This window comes from Pollicipes pollicipes, unplaced genomic scaffold (genome assembly GCF_011947565.3).
Source record: "Pollicipes pollicipes isolate AB1234 unplaced genomic scaffold, Ppol_2.1 Scaffold_4881;HRSCAF=5763_pilon_pilon_pilon, whole genome shotgun sequence".
Lineage (NCBI taxonomy): Eukaryota > Metazoa > Arthropoda > Thecostraca > Pollicipedomorpha > Pollicipedidae > Pollicipes > Pollicipes pollicipes.
In genome coordinates, this window is record NW_023596576.1 from 13208957 (window position 1) to 13215948 (window position 6992).

General features: G+C 51.9%; 1 long non-coding RNA gene across 1 annotated transcript; it reads right to left on the reverse strand.

Moving 5' to 3' along the window:
* Positions 1 to 4351: 4351 nt before the first annotated feature.
* Positions 4352 to 6969, reverse strand: LOC119101080 (uncharacterized). Its single transcript, XR_005094503.1, has 3 exons — positions 6921 to 6969; positions 4830 to 4913; positions 4352 to 4456 (listed from the first exon to the last, which is right to left on the reverse strand). It is a non-coding gene; the product is annotated as an uncharacterized LOC119101080 (long non-coding RNA).
* Between the last annotated feature and the right edge of the window lie 23 nt (positions 6970 to 6992).

Consider the following 6992-nt stretch of genomic DNA (forward strand, 5'->3'; position numbering starts at 1 on the left):
GTGATTCATTGCATGCAGTCGTTTAACGTGTGATTTCTTTTCGCCATATTGTGATTGGTCTTAATTGTGATTATACTGATTTGATAAACATTGATTGACTATAAAATTCAGGTGGGATTGGTCTTCCGGTAGCTTATGGCTCCTTTTACAGAGATAGAAGGTAGAAAAGGAAAATGTGGAAGAAAAACGTGCTTTCATTAACAAATTGACCATATCCAACAATTTCATTTGGTCTTTTACTACAAAGGGGCACTTTGCCAACCTTGTTCCCTCTCCTGCCAAGCCTCTGGATACACACCTGGGCGCGGTAAGGGCCAGGGGTCGAATAATGCGATGAAAAAGTAGGCAAGTGACTGACATATTATTGTCGGTCATAATGCATTCGCATTTGCAAAGCAAATATATCATGTATATGTTTTACAATATGTGTTATACAATATATTGTTTCACAAGATATATTTTGAACATGAGCATGGACGGAGAAATGAGTGTTCTAACATCAACGGACAGAAATTTCTCCAGCTGCAGAAATTATTGCGTGCAATTGTTACAAAGTGCACCTCAAAATCTTGACGATAATTATTAATCAGTCATGAATCGCGAGATTGTAATGTCGCGTTCCGGTCTCGCTCTTCCGTTGCTGAGCTTGATCCTGCCGTTGATCCGGAGCTCGTAGCCGTAGTGTGGTTTCTACAAACTCGTTGGTGTGATCACATCGACAGGAACAGCGGATGACGACGCTTTTGCCCAGTAATCCGTATTTCATGCGCGCGTTTACAGGCGTGCTGGGCCAGGACACGAGGCAACTTTGCTCCGGGTCAGGGCCTCACTGGACAAAACAATGTAACCTAAGACCATCTGTTTGTTTCCTCGCATGTCGAGCTCCGCGTCAGGTTTAAATCATGGTTATCGATGCGCTGTGAGGGCTACAAGCGCGAGGCGTTGCCATCTACCCGATTCGTGAATGGCGACAGGCACGTAGGTCGATAACACACATCTGCCATTCAATGTTTTAGAATTCCGGAAGAATGCCTAAGTGACTGGCTTTTAGATAGTAATGAGTGATCTTAATGTCACAGTCCCAGCTTTCGGCGGGGTAAGCCCACCGCGCCGGTCACCCCACACCGGACGACCGGCTCATGGCGTGTGGCCGTGCGAGACCGCCAATGTTCGAGTTCGATATGCGACATGTCTGGACAAGATCTTGTCGATTCCTGTCTTACTCTGAACGAAGATATATTGGTCTCCAAGTGCATACCGGTTTCAGAGAAATTGAAGGCTTACATTTTTAAGCAAAATTAGGTGAAAGGTCAAACAAGGTCACTGTATGCATCTAACTGACCTCGAATGTAATACTGACACAATCCATCACAGAGGCACTTTGCCATCTGATTGAACTTCTCACAAACTTTATAGCACGCAAACTGTTTTCGTAAGCGCAACTTCAAATAGGGTTTGAGACGCCATCGCGTATTTTTATCTCCTAGTTCCTTATCGGTAAGCCGCACGCCTCTAAAACTCACAGAATGCTGTTTTGGCCATATAATTACCCCACCAACGAGCTCTTGCCATTTTAAGGGATGTGCCGTGTTATCCTCCGGTCAATTGGTCGCAGAAGAACAGACTTAGCCCGAAAGACATCCCTGCAAAACACTCGTTCAAACCTCCCTTCAACACAATAAAATCAGCACTTGTGAGCCAACGGCACTTTGTCTGTGCGTAGTGCGTTCATCGGGTCAGGCCACCCGAATCTCGTCGCGTCGCCTCGTTTACATCGCAATGGAGCCCATACTTGAAAGGCCGCACCACAAAGCACCTGGTAAAATATATTTGCGGTAGACTAAAATTACCGAGCGCTTCGGGAATACAAGTGTGATCCTTCACACCGAGACTAGCCGAGTCTCGCCCGTTGACTCGTGTCCTCTTGCAGGTCCGACCGCCACCGTTCTTTGATCTTTGGCGATAAGTCGCAGCCCACCACGCCCACAATGGGGTGGGGATTGAAGCACAATTGGTAGAAAATCTTGCGGCAGGGCACCCTCATGGGCGCAGCTCATGGGCACCCCGACATCTGGGTAAGACCAACCGTAAAAGGAAGTGGCGCTGAAAAACAGCACTACAAACAGAACCATTCATACGGACAAATCCATTACTGTATGGAGTCCTCCACTAATTCATAAGCACATAGTTACAAACTACCGACAGCCGTGTAAAAATGCGATCTTAAAAATTAGGCAATATAGATATGTCTACATAAACGAATGACACACAGCATACCACACCATGAAAAGGCCAGCCTCGTGATCAGCTGCGAACGAGGTGCTTTTAATTATGCGCGCGTTACATTCGCTATCATGGACAATCCCTGAGGGCAGCGGCATGTCCCACAGAGAGCTGCTACGCTGCACTGCCAGCGCTGTGACAAGGCACGCGAGCCGTGAAACAGACCACGGCAGGCGCAGGCACTGCCGTACGGCGTAAGCGTATCCCTTCAGACATCTGTGACGCTTTCCGCCGCCCCGCGTCCTGCAAAATGGACCACTACGTGGCCACTGGGACCGCGCCTGTCTTCGCTTTGCGGCAGATACCATACAACGCTCCAGTGCGAGTTGCACGCCGGCTTCAGCGTGGGGGAGGGTCGGGCTGTCCGGCTCAGTGCTGGAATATGGTGGCGTCGTCGGTGTTGTCCTCCGGCTCCTGACTCTCCTCGCGTCTGTCGCGCTCCTCCTGCTCGCTCAGCACCTGGGCGTAGCCCATGTCGCCGCGCCGCTCCCGCACCAGGCACACCCTGGAACGGCCGCCGCCTGGCTCAGCGGCCACGCAGCGGTCCTGGGCCGGCGCGGCCGCGGCAGCGCTCAGGTGGCAGGTGTGTACCGCGACACAACGGCGCGGCGCCGACGAACATCAGCGTCCCAGCGAGGAAACTCAGGACCAACCAGAGATTCCAGACCAGAAGCCTCATAAACTTGTTTTTAAGGCTTTGATGATCATCTGATAACACCAAGAGCGTCCTGTTTGTTTATAGGGTAGTCCCGTTGTTAATTCGGGCTTAGAGACGCATCGACAGCCGCAGCCATTTTGTGTCCAGGATGGATGTGTAGATTTATGTCGTGTTATGTAATATAAAGTCACTCTTGTAGCTTTTCCGGATCCTGTCCAAAAAGCTCAATCTGTGCAGAATGAACAGTAGCAACACGCGGAGCGAAAATCCCACGCAGTTCATGGCAAGTCAGCACGCTAGGGTCCTTTCAATCAGGGTCGTGGCGGCGTTACATAGCGCAACCCAGTCCTCTAACCAGTGCACATGGCTAGTCACATACGACGGAGGTCAAAAATATTCAAAGCAACAACAGCGATGAAACAAATGAGCACCTAGGACAATGGTGACAACAGAACGGGGGCACAACTACCATTTTACCAGTTACCATTTGTGTGATCTGCAGTTACTCTCAAACATTCTAGATATCAAGTACGACCTCGGTGATATATCGTTACCTGCTCTCAGTACATCCATAGTCCACAGCGACTGATAACTCACTCTTCAGTGGCTGAATACCAAATGAGTAAAGCAGCGTTGATGCCTTGAGATCTCCCACTATTTCCCTACATGGTCTGCCACCTTGGCTTAGGATAATTTCAGCTTGACAAAGGACCCCACCATTTTTTATGGCTTGGGATTTGCAACTAGACCTTGAGGATCCTTTTGGAGAATCATTTTAAAGCCATTTTCAAGAGACAAGTACATAGGTAGGAGTAAAACAAAAATATTGCCACTAGGTCGTCTCACAACTTCAGTTACAGAGCGGCTGTTTTACCACACGACTAGCCCAGATGGCACACTTACTGTAAGAACAGACCAGATCACTATCAACAGGGAGCCCAGACAGGCTACCTAGAGGGCCAGTCCAGATGGACCCTTTCACACAGAAGCGGTCTACCCCAGCCAGCCGGGCACATCGGCCTACAGTAAGACCTACCATGAATCGGTCTACAAACGGGCCAGCCGAGCCCACCGGACCGACACAGCAGACCAGCCAAGACTGAGCGTTTGCTGAGCCTGATCCGCTCGGCGGTGTGAGCCCAGTCAGCACTTATAGCAGGACCAGCAGGGCGGCGCGAGCACAGTCAGCACTTACAGCAGGACCAGCAGGGCGGCGCGAGCCCAGCCAGCACTTACAGCAGGACCAGCAGGGCGGCGCGAGCCCAGTCAGCACTTACAGCAGGACCAGCAGGGCGGCGCGAGCCCAGTCAGCACTTACAGCAGGACCAGCAGGGCGGCGCGAGCCCAGTCAGCACTTACAGCAGTACCAGCAGGGCGGGCGACGTGACTCCAGCGGCGATCACCAGACGACGCCCGGCCCGCGGTCCAGCACGGCGTTGTAAAGCAGCAGGAAGGCAGACGCCGTCGCCATCGCGCAGATCGACTCCACCGCCGCCAGGAACGAGAACACCACGCCTGCGGACCACACGCCGTCGTGTGCGCGTGTGCGAGCACGGTGCCTCGGTGTACAGCGTAGAGCTTGTTGTAAGGCCGGGAGTACGTACCCACGGACACCAGCGCTACACGTGTGTAGGCGGGCGCCTCCTCGCTGCAACACCTACGCACGCTCAGCGAGTAAACATACACACGCACGCACATCGATCGATCGGGTCTACATTACATAGCTCCACCCTGGACACGTTGCTCAACCCCCCCCCCCCCCTCTCCCTGTTCACAGCGTTCTAGCTCCCACTCTGGCTACGGTTCCCAGCTCTCTCATGACCCACCTATCTAGCCCCAACCTGGTCGCATTGCGCAGTCCCACCACCCCTCCTCGCGGGTACATTACCTAGCTCCTCCTTGGCCACGTTCTTGGAGATGATGGAGCGCAGCACGACGGTCACCAGGGAGCCGGGGAGGCCGATCATGGTCACTGAAAAGGAGCAGCCGCACTCAAAGGAACGCGTAATGCGGGACGACCAAAAGTCAAACTGACCAAACGTGCGATTTTCACCCCAAATATAAACTTTGAAGCTAAAGCCAAACTCGTCCGCCCGTAACTGGACTGGTACTTTCACGTTATACACTGTCTCAGCTAAGCGTTTTGGCGCAAAGTTGAACTGCTCCACCGTTGCATCCTAAGGCGGTGGAGCGTCGAACTGGTTGCACGACGGTGATTCCTCAACAGCGATTTCTGTTCCGTGACAAATGTTTTCGTATTGCGAAAATGCAAACCAACCCGCGCAAACCAATACGCTGAGGCTAAGTCATCCTTCTAAATAGATTGGTAGTCAGTTTTCACGGCAAAATGCTACCGACCAATTGGTTTCGTGCGCGGCGTAAAACCAACGTGATACCCAAAATGTCCGACAAACAAAATCACAAAAAAATATTGTGCTTCCCTCTCCAGATCCGTCTCAACCAAAACGGCACCGCTACGCGATTAGCTTTAAAGATTGAATTTGCTCAACAACGGAGACTTCTGAGCACTTTTGTTTCACCATGAACCACAGATGTTACGCTCGAGATTCCATCCAGCCCACCCACTAAAGGTGCGAGCCAAGGTGGCTTGCAAGCATTTTAAAAAATCTGTCAATGGAGTTTTTGTTGGAGTCGATCGATAAATGGGATCACTTGATGCGCCAATTGAGAAAAATAAGTGGCCAAAAATAAATAGCTTGCTTCTATATGTCCTCAGTATAATTACTTACTGCACGCTTTCAAAAGCTAAAATTGCGGCGTTGAGCCACCCTTTAACCACGGTAACTACACGAGGTGATTGTTTGAAGACGCCCATCAGTTTTGAATACTTAGCGTCCAAATTTCAATGACATTTCTCAGCATCCGCCCAGATTAGCAGTCAAATGTACAATGGCATGAGCTGTCTTTCAAGTCAATGATGTCGCTTTACGAAACACACGCCTTCGCCCCCCAAAGTCAGAATTTGATTTACTGGTGTCGTACGTGTTTACGTTAGGCTAAATGAGGACCTAATGTACGTGAGCTTGGTAAAACCACGTCGCAGCCGGTAAAACCACGTCGCACAATGGCTGTCTTGCTGAGCGCGCTTTGGGAATAGCTGTTTCTGACCTAGTGGCATTAGTATATCGTGGTCTCATCCATTTGGATTGTGACGCACTTGCATCTCTATTTGTCGTGCATATGCTTCCTAGGATGTGCTTACTTAGCAGGTTATGACGGCAAGCTTTAATGACCGACAGGCAGCTTTAGTGGCCGCCACGGCGGAAGACCCGGACAGCGGGCAAGCAAAGCAATGTCCAGCCAGTCCCGATAACAATATGGGGGGCGGCCCACGCCGGCCACGTCACGCTGTTTGGGAGCGGCTCGTGCAGTTGAAAGTACGCCGTCCTCGAAAACAAACAGCCAGAGACTGACAATGGATGAGAACGCTCTGCGCGTACTTCCACTTTCCGACAGTATACGAGGATATGATTCGCATGTCCCATGGCTTTTGGGTGGATTTTGTTGCTTTTAGTATGGATTATGGATGTGAAGCAGAGCTTTAGCTCTGCTTCGGGATAAAGCGTAGATGGTTTTATCGATCGGTGCGTGCCATTTATTCGCTTCGGCAATCCCTCACGGGCCGCAATTTTGTACCACCACCATTATTTGCACCATTCTTCGCAGCGCAGAGAAAAAGATTGGTCAAGCCCACTACCAGCCGATGGCAGCCCAGCTCAGCTGACCGCCGCGCGCAGGCCAAGCCTGCGCTGCACGCCGACAACCGGCGGCGGCGCTGCCACTCACCGCCATAGAAGAGGCCAGTGGTGGTGACGACGCCGCGCAGGCCAGGCCCGGCAGCGCCGACAACCGGCGGCGGCGCTGCCACTCACCGCCATAGAAGACGCCAGTGGTGGTGACGACGCCGCGCAGGCCAGGCCCGGCAGCGCCGACAACCGGCGGCGGCGCTGCCACTCACCGCCATAGAAGAGGCCAGTGGTGGTGACGACGCCGCGCAGCGCCAGCCCACGATCCGGAGCACCTCGCAGAC